General features: G+C 39.8%; 1 long non-coding RNA gene across 1 annotated transcript in view; it reads left to right on the top strand.

Moving 5' to 3' along the window:
* Positions 1–3,289: 3,289 nt before the first annotated feature.
* Positions 3,290–27,612, top strand: part of LOC109501672 — a 137,693-nt gene continuing 113,370 nt past the window's right edge. The window contains exons 1-2 of the long non-coding RNA XR_006600875.1: positions 3,290–6,441; positions 13,075–13,170. This is a non-coding gene — a long non-coding RNA (uncharacterized LOC109501672). The remainder of the gene's footprint in view (positions 6,442–13,074; positions 13,171–27,612) is intronic.

The raw sequence follows: 27,612 nt of genomic DNA, 5'->3' as shown, positions 1-27,612 counted from the left end.
ACACTCTGAACGATGCATTTCTGAGCATATATGGATGTTTGTGCTTTTAGTGAGAAAGCATTAGATAGTGGAGAAATAGAGAAGGGGCTGTTAGTATTGTTTTCTGGGTATAATTTAAAGCCAAGTTTAAAAAAATGCTGTCCTCAACCCATGAGGGGTTTGTCAACTCAATAGAGTGGCTTTCAACTTGCAGCAGCATTGTTTTAGAAGGAAAAAATGGAATGGAGAATATCAAGAGTGAGTACTATTTTGTGGAACTTCTATTTCAGCCACACATGCCTGTGAGTGCACACATCAGGGTGTAGAGTGAAGTGCTTTCTTACAGTAGGTCTGTGGAGTTCGAAGCTATTGATTGTAGGTATTCATACCTTCTTGGTTTAATTTAAAGTTGCAAATGTGATCTTTGTAAGATCTTAAATCACTCAGTCACTGAGCTTATGTTTCTAGAGCAACTCCTTTACCTGACCAGAAGTAAAAATTTAATAGATAACAAGGTTAAAATAAATAGTTTAAATATCTATTTGTACCAACTGTATTAACACTGAGCCAGTGGCTTATACAGTTAGCTCTCTACTGCTCCAAATTAACAGCTAGCTGATCACATTTGTAAAGAGGTCATCGGCTTATTTAAAAAAAAAATCCTTTTGTATTGTATTGGGAAGGTGTGGGAATGTACTGAAATGGTTGTCCGTGGAGGTGGGAGGGGCTTTTACTCATTCCAAAGAGCCTTGGAACAAACGCGACTTTATGTGGGTCAGGGTTTTCAGTTGTGTTGGGTATGTGTGGTCAAAGGCAGAGCAGAACTTAAAGAGTAAACCCCCTGGTGACAGCCTCTGTTCCTTTTGCAGCCACTCAGGCGTCTTGTTTGCAGGGAACAGGATGGGTGACTCCCTGATGTGTTTATCTGATCATCTGGTTATCTGTATGGGGTTCTCCACAGTGGGGTTGTGTTAGAGGAAATGCATCTGGGGCTGGTGTTCACAGCTGGAGAGGAGGGCCGCAGAGGCAAGGCTGGCCGTGCTGGGAAGCTCATCTCAAGTTGCTGCTGAGGGCACAGAGCTGGTACTGGAACGGGTGGAAACGCTGTGAGTGCCACACATGGCTGTCCCTTCTCTAGTCCCTGCCCAGACCCAAGCTTTTCTTTAGTCTGACAAGGATGGAGGTTTTTTCCCCTTTGGGCAATCTGCCCCATATTGTACAGGGGAAGGCACAAAGAAGCCAATTGATTTATAGACTCCTTTTAGGGAAAACAAAACAAAGGAAAACAAAACAAAAGAAACCCCAATGTAACTGAGGCTATTTTTCCATCTGACCTTGGGTTTTGCCTTCCTTGGAAATAGTGCCTCTTGTATGGATTCACAGCTTTAGAAATTCTGCCTGACCTTGAGGGGTCCGTCTTTAGACAGGTCGGTGAGTAATGCTCATTGAAGCTGTTTTTATTTTTTTCTATTCTAGAACTAGCCCACTTCTTCCTCTCAGACAATGTAATGGCTCCCCAGGCTCAGGAGCTGGCAGGTGGCCTAAGAAAATATATTGATGTTCCATTTGGAAACAGACCTTTTAATTTTGTCCTTATTCTTGCCCCTCCTCTGACTCCTCTAACTGCCCCCAATCTGTTATTTGAGAAGTAGGACAAAGAAATGCAAGAGGAAGGTCTTGACTTGCTGGTGATCACACCAGCTCCCAACGAACAAGAGGGCATCCCCGTATGCTTGGTCTGGACCTCTTGAATATGTTGTCTGCCAGTCTAACTCCTATTTTATGTTCAGGTCTGAAAAGAAAAATAAATGAACATATCGTTATGGGAGCAATTCACCTCAAGTATGGACATCAGAGATACGGCTTTAGCGGGAAATGCCTCCTGTCTTCTCCCTCCAGGATCACAGCCTTTATTCTAAGATCTTTGAACTCTCACTGTCGCTAACCGTGGTTAGTGAGAAAGTGGGAAAAGAAGAGGCACATTAAATGCTATGGGTGGGTCCCTAGTGCTTTTCATTCAGTAGAAGAAACTGGACACTCGTGAGGGAGAGGGGGATGGGTCAGCTGTGTCTTGACTGTTAAGCTCCTGGAATATCTAGGTCTCTTGTTTTCTTGTCATCCTGGTATTTGGTCATTAACCCTGCAGGGGATAAAATTAAAACCAGTGAAGGTAAACGAAGTTCAAAGGTACACACTTCCAGTTATAAGATAAATAAGTCCTGGATGTAATATACAGCATGGTAACTATAAAAAATAAAAAAACACAAAACCCACAATATTTCCATTACAGAGTAGATGAATCTGATCGTACTTAATGAAAGAGAATTTAGCTCCTCTTCGTCCTCACATGGTAAAAGGAGGGTGTCCACTCGGTCTGTCCTTTATTTTCCAGCCGCTGCCTTTTAGTAATCTGATTTCTCAGGGTATTTGACTAGTCAAGCGTATCCTGACCCTAGTTACTGAAGCGAATTGAGAGTCGGCAGTACATGTGCTCATTATTTTGCTTATTTCCTCGTCTAAACGCAAGAACTATTGCTCACACTCCAAACCTGGGCCAGGACCTAGCATCGATGGTACTGTGTAATTCAAGGTGGGATAGACTCCCTCCCCACTAACTCTCCCACAACCCATTTCACTACCTGCAACTGTACTAGTAGAGAGTTATTCATCTGGGCTAAAACCTAGCTTTGCTTTTCCCAGGGAGAAGTGATACCAGATTTAAAAAAAAAAAAACTTTCTCACTTTTCTTGATTTTTGAAATTGGTATGCATCACAAGTGATGAATATATTACAGTGTTCTTTTTCCCCAACAAAGTTTTATTGAATTTATAATGCATTTCAGTAGCTTAGAATATTATAAAGATCATATATTGAGCCATTATTAGTTAATCGTATCTGAGTATGAATTATTTTAGAATTTTTATTTCTGAAATTTATCTGAGAAAAGGGCTTTGTGGAATTAGGAATGTTAATATATTTTTTGTGTTAATATTTATGGATCATCTTACAATGTGCCAGGCTCTGCTTTTGTTAACCGAATCTTGCTTGATCTTTAAAAGAATCCTACAAGGCAGGTATTTTCTATAATAATAATAATAATAATATTAATAGTAATAATAATAGAACTAGCCTGCTTAATAGTTACATTATTATATTAACATATAATATATTAATTATATTAATATATTATATTAATATACAATATAATCAATATATTGATACATAATGTATAATATTAATAATATGTGATATAGATAATATTAATTAATATATAATATAGGATAATTATAATTATATAATAATAATATATTATTATTATTATAGAACTCTGATTCAAATAATTTGAACACCTTTCATTTATTTACATAACAAATATTCATTGGTATTTATTATCTACTAGGTACCAGGCATTCTTTTTAAGTACCAAGGACTCAGAGATGAATAAGGCGGTTAGTGTCTCTGATCTCAGGAAGCCAACTGTGATAAACAAGCAAAAATAAGTGAGATAATTTCAAATATTAAGTGCTCTAAGGAAAATAAAACACAGTGCATCTGGGAATTACTGATTATTGTGGAGCTTACATTTACATAGGTGGAGGGAACAGCAGGTGCAACGCACTGAGACTTTGATTATGGCTTTTTTCAAGGTCACCCAACTAGTGCATGGCTCTGGGTTTTAATCCGTTTCTGCAATAATAAGTGACAGTGGCATGCATGGAAAGTTTTGCTTATTCAAGGTGAAGCCACAAGAGTTATCAGAGCATGTTATTTGCAGATATTTACAGACTGGAAAGGTGCCAGGACACCTGGACTGCAAGGTCCACCCCCTGTGCTTGGAACACTAGGGACTGCAGAGGAAGTATTTGTTTGAATCATTTCTGGAAATGGGATTTCTTTGATGTTTTCTCATTCTGTTTGCCTGACGACCACATCAGAATCAGACTTTTTAAAGGCCTCTCTTGCCTAATGAACTAGATGCTTTGGAAAAATCTGCCAAATAATAGAAATATTTCTCTTTCAGCTTAACTGCTGACCCAGACTAGTCAGAGAAATGGCCTTTCAAAGGATAAATCTATGAAATTCCATTTCTGGGGCCAAGTGCCTTGATTTGCATTGAGCATTGTTGTAAATGTCAACCGTCCGGCTCCCACTGTCAGCTTGAATGGCCGGCAGTGTTTATCCTCCCAAGAAAATTGCAGTAAACTTATTCAGCGCAGGGTTGGGGGCTGTGAGGCCGTACTGTTTCTTGTTAACCTCAACCATACCCCTCTTATCTGTCCTCCTTCCTTTTTCTTCTGTGAGTCACTTCCAAATATTCCAAAGTTATGATGAAATGCTGACTTCTTCGCTTAGCTGGGTTGTTAGTTTTCCTGGGCTACTCTGCTGAGCTGGCATTCCCATGACTGATCCTATGGAAGGGGCTGGGAGGGTAGGAGAATGTGAGCTGGTGGGAGAACGTGAGCCAGTTGAGGGGACTGAACAAAGGAACAATATGTGGCAGTTTCCCTCCCTGCAAATGGAAGTAGATGTGAAGAGCCCAGGGCACAAATTATTCCAAATCAGAAATACCAGAATGTATGCGCTGTCTTGTTTACCACTGTTTCCCCAAGACCTAGAACATAGTGGGTGTTGAATAAATACTTAATGAATGACCGTGATGGCAAGTTATCTACTAGCTTAACCATAGTCTGCATGGTCTCCTTGGCCCCTTTCTCACAATGACTGCTGGGCTTTTGCCAGTTTGCTCTTGAGGAAGGGGTTGAGACTAGAAAGGGAGGGAAGCCTGCTCCTATTGCTGGGCTTGATTGGCTGCAGCTATCGTGACTCTTTTTTCCAGCTGCAGAGCAATTTGTGATAAATGGTACAGAAACATGTCCCTGGCAGCCAACTGGCCCCTCACCAGTTCTTTGCAAATACCAGCCAGAGACGGCTCTGGTCTTGTGCCAGGCTAGAGAGACGGCAAGAGCAAACCTTGCAGGTTCTTAATCCTCACAGGGGGCTCATCATACCTCTATAGCTGTTGTCTGGGGTCTGGATCTTGGTTGATGAATCCCTTGTGATTTTCCTTTGGAGAATCTATGAAGGAAATGTCATTCTCCCACTTCCCTCTAGCTGTACATGTCTGCTTTAACAGAGAATCGCTTTGCTTTCCTTCCTTTTCTACTCTCATCTCTTTGACTCAGAATGTTCTCTCCCACCGGTTACTTCTTGCTCCTAGAGGTATAAAAGACAAGTTTGGTTTTACAGAAACATCAGGAGGATGAATTAGGTCACTTGAGGGATCTAGACTAATAAATTGGAGTGTCTTAAAATCCACCTTACCTGTCCTTCCATCAAGCTGCATTATACTGAACCGGTCTAGGAAAGATAATGGATATAAATGACATGTTTAGCCCAATGACTGAGGGGTTATGTTACCACGGTTCATGGCTTTTGAGAATCAGACACTTTCACACTTTAATATTTCAGAATTTAAGAGGTATCTTTCTTATAATGCACATCACACATTAATTGGCAGTGTTATTTTTCTTTTTTGGTGGTAGATAAAATAGTGGTGTTTCTTACAATTGATGGAGTACTAGATTTCATTAAACAAGGCAGTTAATTTTGGCCAGAATTGTCTCAGGTTTTTTTATAAGACTTTTTAAAAGAGAAGTTTTAGGTTTATAACAAATTAAGAGGGAGGTATAGAGATTTCCCATATACTCCCTGCCTCCATACATGCATAGCCTCCCCCATTGTCAACATCACTCACCATTTTTTTTTTTAACCAAGGATGAACCTACATTGATACATCATAATCACTCAAAGTCCATGTTTACCTTAGGGTTCACGCTTGGCTTTGTACATTCTTTGGGTCTGGACAAATGTATAATGACTATATCCATTATTATAACAATATACAGAATATTTTTTACTGCCTTATTCATCTCCCCCTCCTGGGGCAACCAGTGATCTTTTTATTGTCTTCATCGTTATACCTTTTCCAGAATATCATATAGTTGGAATCATAGAGTATATAGCCATTTTGAATTGGTTTCTTCCACTTAGTAGTATGCATTTAAATTTCCTCCATGTCTTTTTGTGGCTTGATAGCTCATTTTGTTTTAGCACTGAATAAAATCCTCTTGTCTGGATGTACTGCCGTTTGTTTATCCATTCACCTACTGAAGGACTTCTTGGTTGTTTTCACATTTTGGCAATTATGAATAAAGCTGCCATAAACATCCACGTGCAGGTTTTTACGTGGACATGATTTTCAGCTCCTTTGGGTAAATATCAGCAAGTGTGATTACTGTATCCAATGGTAAGAGTATGTTGTTTTTTAAGAAACCACCAAACTGTCTTCTAAAGAAGTGTTACCATTTTGCATTCTTACCAGCAATCAATGAGAGTTCCTGTTGTTCCAGACTCGCCAGTGTTTGATGTTGTCAGTGTTCCAGATTTTGGCCATTCTAATAGGTGGGTACTGGTATCTCGTTGTTTTAATTTGCATTTCCCTGATGACAAATGATGTGGACTATCTTTTCATATGCTTATTTGCCATCTGTTTATTTTCTTTGATGAGGTATCTATTAAGGTCTTTGGCCCATTTTTAAATTGCATTTGTATTTTTATTGTTGAGTTTTAAGAGTTCTTTATATATTTTGGGTAACACTCTTTTATCAGATGCTTCTTTTGCAAACATTTTCTCCCAGTCTGTGGCTTGTCTTCTAATTCTCTTGATAATGTCTTTTGCAGACAGAAGTTTCAATTTTAATGAAGTCTGGCTTATTCATTGTTTCTTTTATGGTTTGTGTCTTTGGTGCTATATCCAAAAAGGCATCACTACACCCAAGGCCATCTAGGTTTGCTCCTGTGTTATCTTCTAGGAGTTTTATAGCTTTGCATTTTACATTTAGAAATAGAATGTATTTTGAGTTTATTTTTATGAAGTGTGTAAGGTCTGTGTGCATATCATTTTTTTTTTTTTTTTGCATTTTTTGCATCCAGTTGTTCTAGCACTATTTGTTGAAGACACTATCTTTGCTTCGTGGTATTGCCTTTGCTCCTTTGTCTAAGATCAGTTGACTATATTTATGTAGCAGTTTGTGTTTTTCAGTCAATTTTTTTCTATTTGGTCTTAGTCATTCAGACTAATCTAGGGGCAAAATATTCTATAAGCAATCTATTTTTATTATTATTATTTTTTCATCTGGGCATGGAGCCTCACATGGGACTTGAACTCACAACCCTGAGATCAATATCTGAGCTGAGATCGAGTCAGACACTTAACCAGCTGAGCCACCCAGGTGGCTCAATAGACATATTTTTTTTAATTTATTTTTTATATTATTTTATTTTTTATTTTATTTTATTTTATTATTTTACCAATAGACATATTTTTAAATGTGTTTGTAATCATACTTATTTTGAATATATGTAGATAGATTTGTATGAAGGAGGAAAGGAGCCAGGAGTGAGAAATTTGGGGTTCTTGTCCTGATTTGCCTTTAGCTAATTGTAAGACCTCACATAAATCCTTGCCTTTTTCTCTCTTTTCTTGGCTATAAAATGACTTGTATGCAGTGATGGCAAATGTTTTGGTTTCATAGCTGCCTTTTCCTCCCATGGGTCATTATTCTGAGTCAAAAGCATGAGGGGGCTGATTAATATTTTCTCAGAGTGAGGTTATGTCACAGTGACTTGCCAGAACCTCTCGTGCTAGACCAAATTAGTCTTCTCTGTAAGATAATGATCCTACAACATGAGCATATAATACGAATTCATGGCTATGGAGTGCCGACTGAGTGCTGGGTATTGCACTATCTGCTTGTTGTGATTGAATTGTGTCTCGCCAAAACCACTGAAGTCCTAACCCCTGGTACTTATGGATGTAACCTTATTTGGAAATGGGATTTTTACAGACGATCAAGTTAAGATGAGGTCATGCTCAGCACAGAGCCTGATGCAGAGCTTGATCCCATGACCCTGGGATCATGACCTGAGCCAAAAATCAAGAGTCAGACACTCAACTGACTGAGCCACCCAGGCACCCCTAAAGATACCACCTTTCTAAAGGGCAGTTTGACAACATGTATTAAACGTCTTCAACTGTGAATATTCTTGGAGCGATTCTAATTTCAGAATTTCTTCTGCCCTTCAGAAATTGTTGGAGCTGGATGAAAAGATCTAGTTACACAAGTGTTTATTGTAGTATAATCTATAACAAGATTGGTTAATATGGTAGAATATTATGTGGTCTTTACAAATCCTGTTGCTAAATGAGAATTTTTAACTGTTTTTGGGTCATGCACCATTTTGAGAATATGGTGGAAACAATCAGCTCCCTTCTTGGGAAGAAGACACATAAGCACCTACCCAAATTTTGTGTGTAATTTCATAGAATTCATAGACTCTCTGAAGTCCATGCGCAGACTTGGGTTGAAGACTACTACTTTGTAATAGACAGTAATAATTTGTGATATGGGGAAATAGTGGCAAAAGCACATATGTGCATAGTCACACGAGACTATTTATATATATAGTTGTTAGCTCTGAGAAATGTTGGAGCTTTTCCGTATTTCTTGGATTTTCCACTGGTAGAATGAATTATCTCAATATTATTTTTAAAGTTATCTTAATATGGAGTAAAAACTACATCGGAGGCTTAGAGAAGTTCCTGAGAAATGTAGAAAAAATTAAAAAAATGAAGAAAAGTGCAAAAGAATAATATTATGTTGCCTACAGTAATAGGTACTCCTATGAGGAGGCACACAACAGTTCTCTGTGCTCTTGGAACATTTAAAGGAAATGGTTATAATTTAAACTAAAGTTTATACTTGGGCAGGAAATAGAATTTCTTTTTCTGTCAGTGCTGTAAAATACTTAGACGGGGCACCAAAGGACAAGTGGGACCTGTGTCCATGAAAATGCAAAAGGTGTAGTAAAAAATTATCAATCTTTTTGGTTTAAGAATCCCTCTCCCTGAAGGCATGAAACAGAATCAGGTGATTTATCTATAGCCCTTTTGCTCCATTTGTCTATGTTTTTGAAGCAGGGAACGCTAGTACACAAGAGGGGGAAGCATCGCGGGTACTCAGCAGTCTGTTCCACCCCCACATCCTTTATTGAGGCCCCTTCTCACACAGCCATCAGCTGGATCTCTATTAATAAATATGGGCCAGCAGGGAAGCTGGTGATCTAATTTCAGCAAAGCTGAAGTTCATTTTTATGCCTTAGCTTAATCCACATCATTAAGTGAAATATACAGTGGGGAAAATCTGGTCAAGTAAAGTTATCCTCCATGCTCCTGGTTATTAACATTAATAACTTCTCTGGAGGAAAGCACTCTGTTTTTTGGCCAGAATCTTCTGGAGACCTGCTGAATCTGTAGGGGACTTTCTCTAATCCACTCCAAAGGCTTGGCAATCCTTTGACCTTGTTATTTCTTGTTTCCTATCATGCTTACCATTCTTTTTATGAATCCCAAGTACTTCTGCTAAAAGTATATACCTTATAGCAATTTAGTTTCTACAACAGAATGCACAAACTGGACATCATTGTAACACACACACACACACACACGTGCACATGTGCGCACACACACAGAGAAACATATACACATATTTATACTACATGTGTAGATGTAGAAGTATGCAATAAAGTTTATGGATAAGAGCATGGGGTCTGTGGACAGACTTTCTGAGTTGGGCTCCTTGTTCTATCACAGCTCTCTGAACTTGGGCAATTTATTTAACCTTAGTAAACTTTATCAAAATGGGTGTAATAATGGTTATCTTACCGGTAGGGTATTGGTGATGATTAAATGCATTAATACATTATAATATTGCCTGTACTACAGTGCGTGTTTGCTAGCAGTATCAACACTTCCTGAGTGTCCAAAGGTTTATGAGAAATTCTCTGATTTATTGTCCCTCCCAGTTCCAGGTCATGAAATTCTTGCTTGTTCCTAAGGCCACAGAAACCAAGATCTCCTTTGGATATTATATACCTTTCCTAACACTAGCTTCTGTAGGGCAGATATGATCCCAATTGTCTCGACTGGTGCTTGGTTATCATGTTGACAGGATGACCCAAAGGCGATTCATGACGTAGAGCTCTCCTACCTTTGGGCACCCATGGGAATGGAGTCCTTCTACTTATTCCTAAGTTAACTTATTTGCCAAAGATACCTGAAAAAGAGGTTTCATCTTAGTTCCAGTCTGAGAACCACAGATTGTCTTGGAAGTGTAGAGTGTCTTCTGGTCCTTGGCTTCACTGTCTCATGAATCTAGTCGTGATCATCTCTTAATGTGCTCTCTGCCTTCCAGTAGGCAGCCTGAATTCCTCTTAGGTTTTCTTGGAATCCCAGACTTTCTGACTTTTCTAGATGAGCTAGAGGAACTGGTTATATTGAGATGTTGACAAGGATAGTTCACAGAATCATGGATGGGTATCTCTCCCTTCACACAGAAGTAAAATTTCTAAAGTTGTATATAGATAAAATTTTTGTAACTCAAATATAAACTTGTTGGAGCACTGTTCTTTTATGGGGGTGGGTAAGGATTCTGCCATATTCTCAAATATGTCTGAAATATTTTAACCATTTTGATTTCCTGAAGGTTGTATATCCTGGATTTACTGGAACAGCACCTGCTTTATGTATTTCATTCTGTTCAATAGAAGTGATTTATTAAATCCACAACCAGAGCAACCTATTTAGCCTTCCACATTGATGTAAATCAAAACCAAAACAAGAACACACCTTTCATGGACCCCAAGTTCTGATATTTGGTTCTGAAAATATGGCCTTTTGGACCCACAGCCCTTCTGGTTTCACAGGTTTCTCAAAATTGCTACTTAGAAAAAGAGGCCAACATGGTTTGGGAGTCTGACAGTCTCCTCTGAGGTGAAGACAGTGCTTTACTTTTCATACAGGGCATCTCGGATTGAACAGCTCCTTTGGCACCGTTCATCGTGGTGCACTGGGCCCTCTGTACCACGATTGTTGGCTTGTTGGCTCTTCCATCTGTCACAGACAACCAAGAGCAAAGTTTGAGTGATCCTGCCATTGTTTATCCCTGGCTCCTCCTTCCTCTCCATTTCCCAAGGCTGCTCCACTTCCTCCACTGGTTAGCTTCTTCACCTGGGGAAACTTCAAGTCCTTACTGAGTGTCTGTCCCTAGTCAAAGGAAAACTCTGGGAAGCTCTGTTCTTTTTTCTTCTAAAGAAGATTGGAGGGGCTCCTGGGTGGCGTGGTTGGTTAAGCATCTCACTCGATCTCTGCTCAGGTCATGATCTCACAGTGAGCTCGAGCTCCACATCAGGCTCTGCGCTGACAGCGCAATGCCTGTTTGGGATTTTGTCTCTCCTTCTCTCTGCCCCTCTCCAGGTTGTTCTCTCTCTCTCTCTCTCCCCCCTCTCTCTCCCCCCTCTCTCTCGAATAAATAAACAAATAAACAAAAAAAGAAGATTGGGGAAGCCATCTCTGTGTTGTGTCAAGTGTACGTTTGGCCTGAAGTGCCCCAGTTGTCTAATCTGAGAAGTCTAGAGCTCATCATTCATTTTTATGTCTTTGGGCTGACAGTTCTTTAGCTGGTTTTGACCTTAGGCTAGAAAAGTAAATTACAAAGGATTTAATAGTGCAAATAATAACTTTAATGATGTGTAGAAAGGACACCTTGATGGATGAAAGAAGACCTTTAGGGCCAACCTGATCCCTGAAGTTAGAGGGAGAAAAGAGTTGGGTCAGGTCAAGTGTTTTTAATCTTTCCAGATCAGAGTTCTGGTTTTGTGAACCCTCTTATGGTTCATAAGCTGTATCTGCTCTAAAACATTTTAGGAATCTTAGCACAAAACCTTCTCTAATAGGCTTCAGAGTTGTCTCAGACTAATTTTCCTTAATTAGATATAATGGATTGTCTGATGAACTATATGACTCTCTGGTCTGGCGGAGGTAATTAGCCATGAATGATTGTACTTGGCCATTTTTTTTTTTATTATGCTGGTGTGCCGATTATGTTTTTATTTTTCACAGCTACCATTTGAAGAAGTCTAAAGACTTTACTGAAGTAAATACTGTGTTTCTTTTCTTTTAAAACACCTGTTTAAAATCAGAACACCTTTATTTGAGGTCTGCCACATTATACCCCTTCCACCCCTGTGCCCCACTTCACCCCTAGTACTCACTGGTTGTATGATCCTGACAAATCACTCATGCTAAGTCTGTTTTATCAGCTATATAATGGGACTAATAATGATCCTCATGGGGTTAGATGAAATAGTATCACAATACTGTTTAATAAATAATGCTATGTCATGTGCTTTATAAAAAATAATAATGAGAACCTCCAAAGCTTGCATAAGCAATATTTTTCAAACAGTGGGTTGCAGCCCATTACTGCGTCCTGAAACTTATTTACTAGGTTGAGATGACCAGTTAAAAAAAATAGCAAAATAGAGTGGGATAGAAAATATAAGTATGCTCACAGGTAGTAAGGACAAGTGTTTTCACTGAGGGTTGTGAAGTGAAAGTTTATGTATAATGTTGTGATTTTAATGTATTTTTTTATTGTGCATGAAGGGCACTGATGTTTGAGAGCTACTGTTTGGGATTTTGTCTCAAAATGGAGACGTTATCGATGGAAACATAAAATTTTGAGCAATTTTATCCACTAGTTTTCCAGCTCCCTTCCTCTGAATTCTTACTGAAGAAAAAAAATCAGTATTTTGAAGTCCTAGACCCACAGAATCTTAATCAGATACATTAACTGATAATTTTGAAAGCACAGTATTTCTGCCTTTAGCAGACCCTGCTGCCCACCTAATTGCTAAGGTCCCACATCTCTTTCTTCCTTACTGCCATCTTGGGGGCACTCCCATCAAACTCAGGGAAGACTGCCATTATCTTCAGTTACAGGGATAAATCCTGACAGCTCTAAGCCAATTTTAACGGTTTCGTTTTCGTTGATGGTGATTAATTTTGGAATGGACATGTGACAGTTCCCGCCATGAGATGCGAGGACTGTTCTCCTGAGGCGCTTCTGAGAATGGTTTCCTTGCAGATAAAAACAAGTCATAGGAAAAGATTCCCTCCTTTTCTTTCTCTACTAGATGTGTCATTCAGTAAAGCCTGGGTGTGTGACAGACAACAAGGAACTGTTTGAGGACATCCCAGTGGATCGCAGAGCTGAAAGAATGGAATAACGGGTAAGGTATTAAGTCCCAAATTTTACTCACCCTGAAGCTAGTCTACATCTACCTGTGACTTCTTTCTAAATGAGATAATACATATTCTTTGTGATTTAATCCATTTTACGCCAGAGTTTCCTGTTGGGTTGCAGCTGGAAATCCCATAGCCAATACACCCAGAACAACATTTTGATTATGTTCCTAAGAAATGTAACCCCTGTCACTGCATATCCTTGGAATATTTTGAGTTCTGTCACATGGCCATTTACAACCTGAGAGCCAGGTGTGAGTCAGAAGGTTCTCTATCATCCTCTTTTAAATCATTATTCCTCACTTTCTTTGGAGTCCTTTCTCTATAGAGGTTGTTGGTATAGGTGTGTGAGGGAAAGAGATTCTTAACACTTCATGTTGGTATTGTGCTTTGTACCTTTTGAAATCATTTTATATCTATTTTTATTGAACATTCATTAACATATCTATTATCGAACACCTACAAATGCTGGAGGGGTAGGTATTTGGACATACAGTGGTTAAGTATGTTCAACATAGTTTGCCTTCCCTGTGAACCTAAAAACAAGGTATTCTCAGTAACTTTGTAAAGTAGGGCAACTTTTATTAAATGTATTGTTTTGTGCATTTATTCATTAATTCACTATGTTTTTGATGAGATTCTGTGTACATGGCAGTACGTCAGGGAATGCAATGATAAACAAAGCAGACATGATTCTTGCCTCCTCTACTCTAGCTCTTCCTGATCATTTTGTGAGGTGGTAAATATTATGAATTCATTCACTCAATAAATATTTATAAAATGCCTTCTGTGTGTAGAGAAAACTGAAGCCAGAGGTGAAATGACTTAACATGCATCATACTAGCTACTGAGAAAGCTCAATCTAGCACACAGAAATCTGTGATCTAAGTGACCTTCTCACTTGATCACACTGTCTCTTAGTACCAAGTACGATGAGAATTACTTCCTAAGAACACCTTGCTCAATCTGTAAAAGAATTGGCATCAACGTTGTCTTCTCAAACAAGGCATAGAAAATTAAGCTGGAAAATTCCTCTCAACTTTAAATGTAACCTTTACTTTTATATCCTAGGGGATGAAGCTAGCCCAAATGTTTTTAGTTCAAAAGACTGGGGTTCCATCAAAATGGAAGGTTTGCAAATGAATAAATAGGAGTATTAGGGTCCTTAGAGAAGAGCAAAAATTCTAGAATTTATGAAGGAAATAGTTCTTCACTGTAAGTGGATATTTGTCTGTATTGTATTGCCTCAAAGAGCCCATGTTTTGTCTCTCTCTGTGTCATGGGACTTCCTGTGATTGTGTTAATTGTGCCTTTCTTCTCTTCAGATCTTTCTTTAGATTCCTTACTTTTTCTAAAGTGCCTGGCCCTATCTAATATCTCTGACTCAGATCCTGATTTACAAGGACAGAACGCATGCTTTAAGGCATAAATATAGGGCATTTAATGCCCAAGAGCCTAGAAGTGTTGAAGTAACATAAATTCTCATAATTTGGAAACAAGGTTAGAAAAGACCACTTTCTGATATGGTAACTACCAAGCATCAATACACCATGACATTAGTTACCTAGAGGAGATATTCCTAGGAAATAGCGTATGTTAAGACTGACAATGATGAAAACAAGAAAACCAAAAAGATTGAATAAATCAAAGAAAAAAAGAAGCTAAAGAAAGTGGTAAAGGATAAGCAGAGAACATGGAGTTAAGGGGATCATCTTTGAACTTCGAAATGACTTGGTCCTAGGAAGTAAAGGTGGTCCCAAGGAGGTCTTGCTCTTCTGATGTGCATATGGATTCCAGGTGGCTCTGGGAGGGTGAGAAAGCCCTTGGAAGGGAACTGATAGGGAAGCTTCCCATCAGTTGACTGGTTCTCTTGGAATCATCTGTCCCTGCTCAGAATACGTATAGAATTTTATCCTCTAATGGTATTGTAACATTCTACTTTGCAGTGTAGTTATCAATTGAGTGAATGGCCCGCCTGGCATCTTTTAGACTGTAGTCTAAAAGGATTGGTGCATTCTTAGTTCTGTTCACCTATTTATAGCTCCAAACATAATTCCTGGTATATGGCAGACAGGCAATGAATGTTCTTGAATGTTCAATCAATGAAATGGAACATGGGTGTGAGTGTGAATATAACTCAAGCATAGAGGTGAAAAGTTGAAATGCGTCATTCTATTTTTATTTCATTTAACTTCCCGAGTGGTTGTTGCTTTTCTTGTTGCAGTATTGTTACCTTCCAATTTAGCAAATAATCAAATAGTGCAATATTGGAAAGCTAGTTTCCTAATGGAGGCAGAGAAATATGAAAGCAACAAGATAGTGACAAAATGATCATCAGAGGAAAACCCGTTATTTGAATCAGTTTGTTTGTTTGTTTTGTAAGACAGTTACCATAGATTTCTTGGATATGTCACTGTATATAAGCTAGAGCGCACACACACACATTTTGGTTTGTACCCAGTGAGAAATATGCCCATTTTCATGGAAAATGAAATCAGTGTCAAGGTTGCAAATAATTTTCTGTTTGAAAATAGTAGCATCAATGTGTTCTTGCATAGCCGACCTCCAAATGGATTGTGAACATGAAGAGCTTGGCCCAAAATGCCTGAGCTTGAATCTCATCTCTGCCTCTTACTAGCTCCATGCCAAGTTATTTAACCTCTCTGTGCCTCAGTTTCCTAACGCATAAATTGGAAATGATGATAGCTCTGCCTCACAGGGTCCCTGTGAGGATTTAATGAGTTAATATATGTTAAGTTATTAGAACAATGCCTGACTTATTGTAAGTGTTGACTATTATTATTAACAATCAAACATTACTGATAACATCAAGATTTAATAAAATATTAATAGATTATTTAGAGCCACCGCATTTTGTAGTATTAGCAAGTATTGACCAAGAAAATGCACAATTAATTAATTAAAAGCTTTTAAGCTCTTAAAAATTATGCTTTTATTTTTTATTAATTTTTAAACATTTTTTAAAGTTTATTTTTGAGAGAGAGAGAAAGAGAGAGAGAGCGTGCACATGGAAGTGGGGGAGGGACAGAGAGAGAGGGAGACACAGAATCCCAGGCAGGCTCCAGGCTCTGAGCTGTCATGGGGTTCTAATTCATAAACTGCAAGATCATGACCTGAGTTGAAGTCGGCGCTTAACCAACTGAGCCACCCACCTGCCCCTATAAATTATGCTTTTAAATAAACTTGTATTTTATTAATCAATGGCATTTATATATACATTTGAAACATAACAGTACTGGACATTTATGAATATATGTGGATATACTTGTTTGTGGCATTGTGTGTGCATGTGTGTGTATGGCATTGTTTATTCAGTCTTTGCATGAAGCACAGTAAGTATATATATGACTTTGTGGCCCTTGAGGGATCCATGATATGTGCAGTCCTCAGTTTGGGAGCCATTGGCTTCCTAAACCTAAATGCTCACTCTATCAGTCATACAGATCAGTGCAGATCCTTTTCCTAAAAGATATTACGTTAAGAATTGATTAAGAATCAAGTACACTTAAACATAGTTTAACCAACAAAACTGGGCTAGGATCTCCCTTAGGCTAGTGGAATTCACTCCATGGTTCCAGGGATCTCGTGGATCTGCTGGAGATTAGTGAAGGAAGAACCAAGGGCAATTTTGTGATTGGAGGTAATGCAGACAGCAGAGTGATTAAAAGCGCACAGCAACTCTGTGAGGAAGGTGGTATTATTGTTTCTTTTTATAGGTAAGAAAACTGGAGCTCAGAGAGGTTCAGTGACTTGCTGAAAGTCTTACAGTAGAGCTGAGATCCAAATCTGAGATTGGCTGTCACTAGGGCAACATATTTTTATGCTACAGTCCTTCCAATAATGGCTCTCATTTTAAGATAACCTCAGGATTGTGCAGGGTTTTTGTTATATTTTTATTTTGCCTGACCCCTAGCACACACCACATCAATGCAATGCAGGCAGAGATAACAAAAGAATAAACATAGATGTTCATCGTGGCAGCCAGCAGCAGGGAGGGGCCTGGGACCTTCCATGAAATTCCTTATAGTTCAGAGACTAAAATGTAGGTTATTTGAATCAGTTACTTGGGCACTGCTGGTCAGTAAAGATTAGGCCTCAAGATGATGCCTGCTTATGGGGCGCCTGGCTCAGGTCAGGATCTCAGCTTGTGAGTTCGAGGCCCGCGTCAGGCTCTGTGCTGACAATGTGGAACCTGCTTGGGATTCTATCTCCCTCTCTCTCTTTCCCTCCCCTGCTCTCTCTCTCAAAATAAATAAATAAACTAAAAAAAAAAAAAAAAAAAGATCAAGCCTGCTTAAATGGCTGTGGGCATGGATCTAAGTCTAAGTCTCCACTACAAAGGTGGTGATGGTACAGCTGATGAAGAGAGTGGTAAGAAAGAGCCATTCCAAATGGTTTGTTTTTCAAAGAAGGGAATGGAGGTAGATAAGGAAAAACCCTATCAAAATCAAGTAGTGCATATCCAAGGAGTTATAAGGGAGGGGGATGGCAGGTAGGCTCACAGAGACATAAGGAAAAGAAGGAGGCTAATAGCTAATATGCATCCATCCTGGTTGGGGGGGGAGGGAGCTTTTTGATTTAGGGTGGAGTGGGAGAATATGGGAAGGACAGGTGACCCTTAATGATTAAATCAGTTCTGCTCCATGTCTGGGCTGGGATGACATTTGAGTGTCTGATCTTGTCTTAGACCAATGTTTGTTTGTTTGTTTGTTTGTTTGTTTTAAGCTGTTTATCCCTTATTGCTGGCAGCTGGCTCATGGTCCCCCTCTCTTCTACTATACCTCTTACTCTCCAGCCCGTTTTTGGATTTTCTGCCTTTGATGATTCCAGAGGACACTCTCACATTACTTTATCTTATTAAATGTTATTCCTGTGAATGAGGTTTATTAAGCTCCTTCCCTTCATCTCCAATCCTCTTGCTGAGTTCCTGGTGACCTAACAGTAAGTGAAAACGAGTGATTGCTTATTGAGCAATCAGTGCCTACTATGTGTTAGGCACTGAGAAAACCATGCTCGATGAAACAGAGTCCCTCCTTTAAAGAGCTAATATCCTCTCATGGAGGTGACTTTGTCAGAGGGGAAAACAAAACTGCATATAATACAGTGTAAGAATATAATGTTAAGAATATGTGCAATGCTGAATGTGAACCCCCTTATGCCAATGGAGTCCATTCAACCTTAGGGAAATTTTCCCTGTCTGAGAGGTCCTTGTAGGTCATTACCTGGCAGCAGGGAGAATGGAAATGGATGAGTCAGGGACTGTGAAATGATTCCACCTTTTCAGTGAACAGAGGACTATGTCAGCCCAGAGTTGGCCTCTGTATGGAAGTGCAGAAGAAACAAAAGGTACAATATGTGAGATAATTATGCTTTCCCATCGTAAAGAGTAAATTTCTTAATACTGTCTGCACTTCTTCCTCTCCTTACTTAGATTAAAATTGGGTGAGTTAGTCTCAAAAATTTTTTGGAAGAGGATTTAAAAAGAAACTGGATGAAAATCTGTCTGGAAGCTAGTTGGGAGATTATTTTGAAGAGATGATGGTTCCTGGAGCCCGGCTCCTGATTGCTCAAGGAAGTACCTGAGAATAATGAACAGTAATGTTGGGACAGAAGAGAAGCTCAACCCAGAAGTGTTGTTCTGAGTGCCTGGACCCTCCCTGGCAGGAGCAGTTGACACAAGAGAAGATTTTGCAAATAGGAGGAACCAAAACTTGGCACCAACTTTTGGAAACACAGGTTAACTGATGCCAAGAGATTCAAAATGAAAATGCTTCAGGACAAAAATTTGCTAAATACTAGGAAGACTCAATCTACCTTTGGGAAGCCATCTGTCTAACTGTTAAAGTATCTCTATGGATTTCAAAGTTAAGGAATGACACAAAGGAGGGATATTAAAGTGTTATGTAAATATGCCCCTGTTAGAGTAGGATGTCAATGAAAAGTAACCAAAAGACTGACAGAAAAGACAAGACGGTGGGTCTTTTCTTTTAGCTTCCTCCCCTCCCCTCCCCTCCCCTCCCTTCCCCTCCCTTCCCCTTCCTTCCCTTTCCTTTCCCTTCAAATGGAAATTGAATTTCCTGAGATGGGAACTTGCAAAATCTCTGAAGTCCCCAAGTAACAGTGTTGACTCAAGATCCAGAAATAGTGGGAAAGGAAAACTGGCCTGGGAAAAGGTCTACCTGTGCATGGATGGGACAGTTGCTTCTGGGCTGTCTTCATAAGAGGAACTATATAAAATATGAATCAACAAAGATACAACTAGCTAGGGGCCAGACACTGTTTAATGCTTGTTATTTATGCTGAACCAGAAGAAACTGTGATCTGGAATTTTGGGGTGGTGGAGTTCCCAGAGCTGTGAATGGTGTCACTGCAATTCGATAAATATTTATTGAATATCTGTGTCCATCAGCACCATGGAGGTACACCAAAAACTCTAAGATTTTTACTTGTTTTCTTTGGTCGTATCTGGGCTGTGATTCATGAATTGGATGAAAATGCAATGGGATTTTTGGATAGATTAAAAAATGCAGCCTGCACGACACTGAGCATAAAATTATTTGCAGATAATTGAGAACTGACCTGATGTCTGAGAATCCAGAGCTTGCTTGGGAGCACATGGAACACATCCAAGGCCCCCAAATCCCATCTCCAAAAAGTTGTGTTATTTTTCTCCTTGCTGTTTCTCAGAGAGCAGTGGGGATTTGAGGGTGGGGTGGAGGGGGGGACAAGGGTGAGCTTGAAGTTGTATATTAAGGAGAGAAGCCATTTCGAAATTGAGATCTGTGTTTACCAAATATCTGGCTTTAAGGAAACAGTGTTTAATCCAAAGTGAAATTGGTGGATTTCACAGATGCATTTACCCCTCTATAATTAAAAGATCAGTCCCGTACAGTTCTTTTCTTTAAAGATGATTCTATAATGTGAATAAACCATTCTCAGAAATGACAGCTTCTCTCTTCTGAAACCTTTCATCTCTTCCACAGCTGATTAAAAGGGCTGCTCATGGTCTTTTTCAGCTGCTTATAAGGAATATAAAGCAAAGCAGTGCAGTAGAAAGAGATGAATAAAGATGCCTTTGTTCCTGATCACGTGCCTGAAGAGAGAACACCACTGCCCTTGAGGCGCTCTCTTGAGTGGGTTCAGGATCTTCCCTCTTCCTGTAGCAGTCTGCGTGATTCTCTCACAGTGCGGCATGAAAAAGCGGTACTGTTCCCTCTGGGCTGTGCCCCCACCGTGGAAACTGCCCCTGCCGCCTCCATTCCCCTTCGCCCAGACGACAGACGGAAACTGCTAACAGCACAGCGTGTTTAGTTACTCCCTCTGCCTAGTGGAAACTTGTTTCAAAGAAAGTAACAAGGATTGCCTGGTGTTAGAAGGCTCAACAAAGTGAAAATACATTTTGTAAAATAATTTGGCTACATTATCTGAATGTACATGGTGTCTGTTTGGGGGAGTTGCAAAGGAATGGATGGGCGTATTTGTCAGGGAGGGAAGGAGGCAGAGGAAAATAAATCCATAAATCCTCTCTCTTTGGGAGGCATCATATGACTTTAGTTTACACATCGCATCTGAATATCTGCCCAAGGAATGTGATATGTTTGTTTTGATTTTTCTAAACTTATAAATTTCCTGGAAAAATAAGACATCTGGTCTTTGGAAACCTTTTCTCTCATAATCTTAAAATTTTTATTTCTCTAATTCCTTGTTCCTTTGCTTGGGTATCTTCTAGATCTAACTTCCTGGTGGATTCCTTACATATGTTGGTGATTTATTATCATTTGTAGCCCTGGCCCCTATGTGTAGCCTTACACACACTGGGTGCTTGATAAATGTTTCTGGAAAAAGTGAATGAATGGAAAAATGAAGAGGTCAATCTTAAACTGTTTAGTGAAAACCTGATGAGTAAGCCTCTCCCCTTGGAAATATTCTGGTCTTGATAACGGGCTCAGATATTAAGTTCCTGTCAAAGAGGCTGATTTTCCTTGGGGTATTACGGAGCTGGACCCTTGGAACATAAGCTTCGGGAAAACAAGCCATACAATGGCCACTGGGGGTAGGGTAAGTGGAAAAGTGGTCAGAAAAAATTTGTTCCATTTCTCTTCAGGAAAATCTTTGATGATTTAGCTGCCTACCTCAGACTTACGAGGCTGTTAATGTTTGACTGTGAAGAAGAAAATAAAGGAAAACATTGCAGGTTGAGTTTAATTCACGGAAGAGTGTGCTCATGGCAGTCTGAAATCTGATCTCTATCAATAGGGCCCGGCATGAGGGTGAGGACGGTGGCATTCTGTGTAGGCCACCAATATTGTTTGTGTGCAGGAAAGAGGCTTAGTCCCTAGTTACTCTTCTGTCCAGCGGCAGTGGGTAGACAGGGCAGAGTAACATCATTCTCTTTTCTAAGGTCACAACTAGGAGAAGGGCCTGTGTTGATTCTCTAGGGCTGCTATAACAAAACGACACACACCGTGTGGCTTAAACAACACAAGTTGTTTTTTTTTTTTTTTAATAGTCTGGAGGCTTGAAGTCCAAGATCAAGGTGTTAGTGGGGTTGGTTTCTTCTGAGGCCTCTCTCCTTGGTGTACAGATGGCTCTCGCTTCCCTGTGTCTTCATACGGTTTTCCCTCTGTACATGCCTGTGTTCATGTTTCCTCCTTTTTAAGGACATATTGGATAGGGTTCATCCTAATGACCTCATTGAATATAAATGATCTCTTTAAAGGTCCTATTTCCAACTATATATTCTGTGATACTGGGGATTAGGGCTTCAACATATGAATTTTGGGGAGGCACAGTTCATAATAGGACAGTTGAAGCCAGATCCTTGTTCCATCATTGTTGGATATAAGTTATTTCACTTCTGGAGGAAAATTAAGGCATAAAAATAGAGAATAGATAATGATTGATTTTAGGGAAGAGTAACCAGAGAGTTAGAGATATTAAAATAAGCTGGCTAAGGGGCAATAATATAGCTGGGTGTGACTAATTAAAACAGAACAACCACATTTACTTACATTGGGTGAAAAAGAGATTCCTAGCATGCAGGAAGAACAAGGGCATTTTTCACTCAAACAGTATAAATCAGACTTTCATATTATTGTGCCACTTGAGGAAGCTTTTAAGAAATGAACAATTTGGGGGCGGCTGGGTGGCTCAGTCGGCTAGGCATTCGACTCGGTTTTAGTTCGGGTCATGATCTCATGGTTTTATGGGTTCAAGCCCCACATCAGGCTCTGTGCTGACAGTGTGGAGCCTGCTTGGGATTCTCACTCTCCCTCTCTCAGTGACCCTCCCCCGCTCATGCTGTCTCTGTCTCTCTCAAAACAAATAAATAAACTTAAAAAATTAAAAAAAAAAGAAATGAACAATTTGGGGGCACCAGGGTGGCTTAGTCAGTTAAGCATCTGACTCTTGTTTTTAGCTTGGGTCATGATCTTGTGGTTCGTGGATTCAAGCCCTATATCAGGCTCAGCGCTGACAGTGCAGAGCCTGCTTGGGATTCTCTCTTTCTTCTTCTCTCTCTGCCCTTGCCGTGCTCGCGCTCTCTCTCTCTCTCTCTCTCTCTCTCAAAATAAATAAAAAACAAACAAAAGAACAATTTGAAGGGTGAAGGACATATGAAAGTGTAGGAAAACAAACTATGGAGAAAAGACAAAAGAATCAATATTGTTTAGTTCAGTGAAATCTGAGAGGTGAAAGAAGGCTCTGTGATATAAAGAATGGTAGGCGTCTTACTTAGGGCTGCTTTAACCAATTATCATGGACTGGGTGGCTTAAACAACAAACCTTTATTTCTTATGGTTCTGGAGGCTGAGAAGATTAAGATCAAGGTGCTGGCAGATCTGCTGTCTTCCTGGATCACAGATGGCCGTCTTCTTGCTGTGTCCTCACATGGCAACAGCAGAGAGAGAGCAAGCTCTGCGTCTTCTCTTTGAAGGGCACCAATCCTATTCATGAGGGCTCTACCCTCATGACCTAAGGACCTTAAAGGCCCACCTCCTAATGCTATCACACTGGGATTAGGATTTTAGCATATGAATTTGTGTGTGTGTGTGTGTGTGTGTGTGTGTGTGTGTGTGTTGGGGGACGTAAACATTAAATCTACAACAGTGGGGTTGTGCAATGGGTTATCGGATAGTGTGGGCCGAGAAGGTGTCCATTTCCATTGATGTCAAAAGTTTCCTTTAAGAGATTGTAAAAGAAATAAGCACTTATATGGATGGGAGTTTTGGTGGATATAAACTCCAGGGGTTTATCCTCAAGATGCCTTTGGAGAGAACTAATGATGTTGAATTTTGAGAGTCTTAAATTGAAATACAATAGAGAGATAAAAAGTTCAAGCCTAACATCAAGAATAGGGAACCATTGCCTATTAGGGGTTAGAAGAGATGCTGTGATGTTCCGGACCAACTTTCTCCTTTTAGAAGAGCCCACAGAGATTTGGATTCCAAGGTCACTCAGCTAGTATGCAGAAATACTGTTGCAGGTCTCAGTTTTTCCCTTTTACTAAACTTCTTAAATGTTCTTAGGCAAGTTACTTAAACACATGTTATTAAATATAGCTAGGGTAGTGTAGGAACTGCAGGAGGGTGTAATGAGAATTTAATGATTTAAAATATTGAATCCTGTGTGATTGAAAATGTACATGAGTCCCATGTGGCTCAAAAATCCTAGCACTTTAAAAAGGTAATTAAAATGAAAATGTGAGCATGTGGCACTTTATTTAATGTCCTTTTTGTGGAGCCAGAACTCAAGGGGAAAATCTGTGCTTTGACTGCTCAGAGCTCCCCATGTAACTGTGCTTTTATTGCAGCTATCTGATTTTCTAGCTTAGAAGCAGAAAGCAGAGGGTTATTTATTGCAAAAGGACCTCCTCCTATTGGCTCCTACTTCTTTTTCTTCCTCCATAGGATTGTTTTTCCATTTTGAGAAAGTTTTATGATAAGGAAAAAAAATTCATGTTCTTTTTTTTTCATGCAGAAGGGCCAGTATTTAAGCTATAAAAGAGAAACTTGTGCTATAGAACTTTGTCCATTTTAACAATTCATCCTTCTATCATCCATCATTCTCTTCTTCCTTGGGAATCTCTCTCTGCCCCTCCCCCACTCACACTCTTTCTCTCTCAAAATAAGTAAGTACACTGTAAAAAAATATAGAGAACGATTTTATTGGTACAGATTTGGAAGTATAGAGTGACATGGCTATTTAATTAAAATTTTGAATCATAATTTTAAAAGTAAGCTTATTAAGTTGGATGTAAGAGACATGAAAGTCATATACTGAATTCATTCAGTATTTTCTGAAAGATTTGATGTTGGTTCAAACTTTTCCACCTTAGAAATGATGGAATAGGGGCACCTGGGTGGCTCAGTTGATTGAGCATCTGACTCTTGGTTTCAGCTCAGGTCATGATCTCATGGTTTATGGGTTCGAGCCCTGCTTCTGGCTCCACTCTGACAGTGTGGGGCCTGCTTGGGATTCTCTCTTTCCCTCTCTCTCTGCCCCTCCCTTGCTTATGCACACACTCTCTCCCTCAAAATAAATAAATAAACTTAAAAAAAATGATGGACTAAATCAAATTAAATCTTTAAAAATGATACCCTGATTTTGACAAAGCATAGCCAATTTAACACACGTATTCACACACATTTAAAAAAAAGACCCTCTTAGCATCTGGGAGAGTTTCCTTTTCATTTGTACTCTTTTTAAGCAGCTAGATTCTGAAGATTTTTACCCCTTTCTGTTTTTTCCATCCACTTAGTCACTCTTTCTTAGCATTTTTAATTACTTAACGATGAAGATAGTGCTTCATTTTTCCAGTGAGGAAGCGGAGTATCTGAAATATTGAGCTCAGCGTTAATCGAGGTTGTTGCTTCCTGAATTTGTTGATGGGTAGCTGTGAGGGTGAGTGAAAGAGGTTACCGTTTTTCATTCTGTCTTCTCATGTGTGTGATGAGGTTCCCAGGGGAGGCCTGAGGCAGGAGATTTAGGTTGATCAGGGGTCTTATTCCCACAAAGACCTGATGGTTGGCTGAGGAGAGAAAGGAAGAGAGTGGTCGAGTGGGCACCAGAGCAGAGGGGTAGAGACAGATAATGAGCTCCCTCAGCTTCTTGGAGAGTAGCCTACAAAGGCCAGGAATTCAACCTGAGGTAGGGGATTTGAGGAACCTCGGCTTCATCCTAGCACGTTGGTTTACTATCTTTGAAGAGTAAACTCTCCAACGTGTGGCCATCTGGGAGATATTGTTCAATTTTTTTTTTTTTTTTGTAGGACAGGGAAGAACTGAGAGAGCAAGGACACCCTTTTGAAAGCCTTATAAGAATTGTAATTCTAATGGGGACCGGAGCTTCCTCCACCCTTGGAATGCTCATCTGTTCATTCGTTCATTCATTCATTCATTCATTCACACATGAAGCTATGTGGCAGGCACTATTTAGAATGCCAGAAAACTTAGCAGCACAAAACTTGAGCCCTCGAGGAGCTTACATTCTAATAGGAGAGTCAGAAAATAAATGTATGTCATAAAGAAGAAGGGTTATAGACAGAACACAGGATAACGGGCTCAGAAGTGTGTAATGGGCGGGAGCTCAGGGCAGACGCCTCTGATTAGGTCACCTGAAAGAAGTGTGGGAATGAGCTCCACAGACAGGCAGGGAAAGGCATCCCAGCGAGTGAGAACAGGCGTGCACTTGGTGTGTGCAACGAGCAACCAGGAAGCCGGTTCTGCTGAATCATGGTGACTAGGGGTGGCACTGGTGCAGGAGATGATAAAAGATGGAGTTGTGGGGCCGATCATGAGGGATCTTGGAGACTCTTGAAAGGAATTCTGCTTTGATTCTGGCTGAGATGGGAAGCCGACTGAGGATTTTGATCAAAAGAGTGATAATTTGACTTTTAAAAGGACCCCTCTGATGACAGAGTAGGAGAATTACTCTAGAAGGATTTGGGTGGAAGCAAGAGGCCTAGTTGGGAGGTGATTGCAATAATCCAACAAAAAATGATGGCAGCTTGGACCAGAGTGGTAAGTGCAGGCATGTGAGAAGTGGTAGGCATCTGGATCCATCTGAAGGTTGAGTCAAAAATATGAACAGGTGGGTTGTGTGCCTGGTGTGAGAGGAAGAGAGGAGGTGAGGATGACCATCGAGTTTGGAACTGCCCATCAGTGAGACAGGGAAGTTTTATGAAGAGCAGGTTTGGGTCAGTTTCAGGAAACAGTGTATGTGACATGACTATTGGGTGACTACGTGGAGATGCTGACAAGGCAGTTGGATAGATGACTTGACTATGGCATTGAGTGGAGAGGTTGGTGCTAAAAACCTTAATTTGGGAGCTGTTTGCATATAGGTGGTATTTAAAGGCAGGAGGCAGTAATGAGAGGAATAGGACATTTGGCAATAGTAAGGAAGTGGCAGCTTGGCACAGGAACAAAACCCAGCTATGAATCAAGGCTTTTGGCAGCATGTGAGGGAAACAAAGTCAATAGCAGATGAAGAAAAGCATTGACCAAGGAGGAGAGTGGATGACCTTGCAAAGGAAAGGTGAGCTGGCCAATTTGGGGGGTGGGGATAGGGGCCAGTGACACAACTTGGTGAAGGCTCAGATCAAAGGTACTTCTTGTTGCAATTGTAATTTGTACCCAGAACGCATGCCTGTTTTGCCAGATAGGTGTGGCCTGGTTAAAGTAACAGATACACTTTCACAGTCCTTGAATTCCAGTCATACTTGCTTCTTAGATAATAAACTTCAAGTCTTCTATTTCCTGATTGATTAAAAGTTCCTTAAGAGAAGATACCATGTTCTAATTGATTTTCATATTCTGCATGGAGCTTAGGATATAAGACTTTGTATATGATAGATGCTCAACGAATACTTGCTGGATGAATTAATTAGAAAATTATTCACACTTTCAGAAACCTCCTAAAGGTGCTTAGAGAGCAATCCTGAGGATTAGCTTGCTAGGCTGTCCCAGGCAAATGGCCTTCTCTGCTTGGAAAATGCCCTGAGCGTGTCTTCAAGTGAGACTCTTTTGAAATCAGTTACTATGGGGTGTCTTTTTAGGAATGATCTTTATGAAACTAAAAATTATAGAGTGTTTGGCCGCTTGTTTAACAGTATTTGTCCTGAGTAAAAGTTTTGCTGTGTGTTATGGCAGAATTATTCAAAAAATATATGCTTAAGTTGAGGTTTCTAAGTAGGCTCTTGTAAAAACAGGCAATTACTTGCTCTAGGCAGTTAATTGCCTGCACAGATGGGTACTTGTGTTACCAATTACTCATTTGCACTTGTGATTACCATTTGAATTAATTCATGAAATCTAGGGGAATTTTTAGGTTCTAAGGAAGGTTTTCGGCATTTAAAACACATATTACTGCCATAAGAGGGGACCAGAGGGAAATAGCTAAACATAAAA

Source organism: Felis catus, chromosome B4 (genome assembly GCF_018350175.1).
Source record: "Felis catus isolate Fca126 chromosome B4, F.catus_Fca126_mat1.0, whole genome shotgun sequence".
NCBI lineage: Eukaryota > Metazoa > Chordata > Mammalia > Carnivora > Felidae > Felis > Felis catus.
This window is presented reverse-complemented; position numbering and strand designations above follow the sequence as displayed.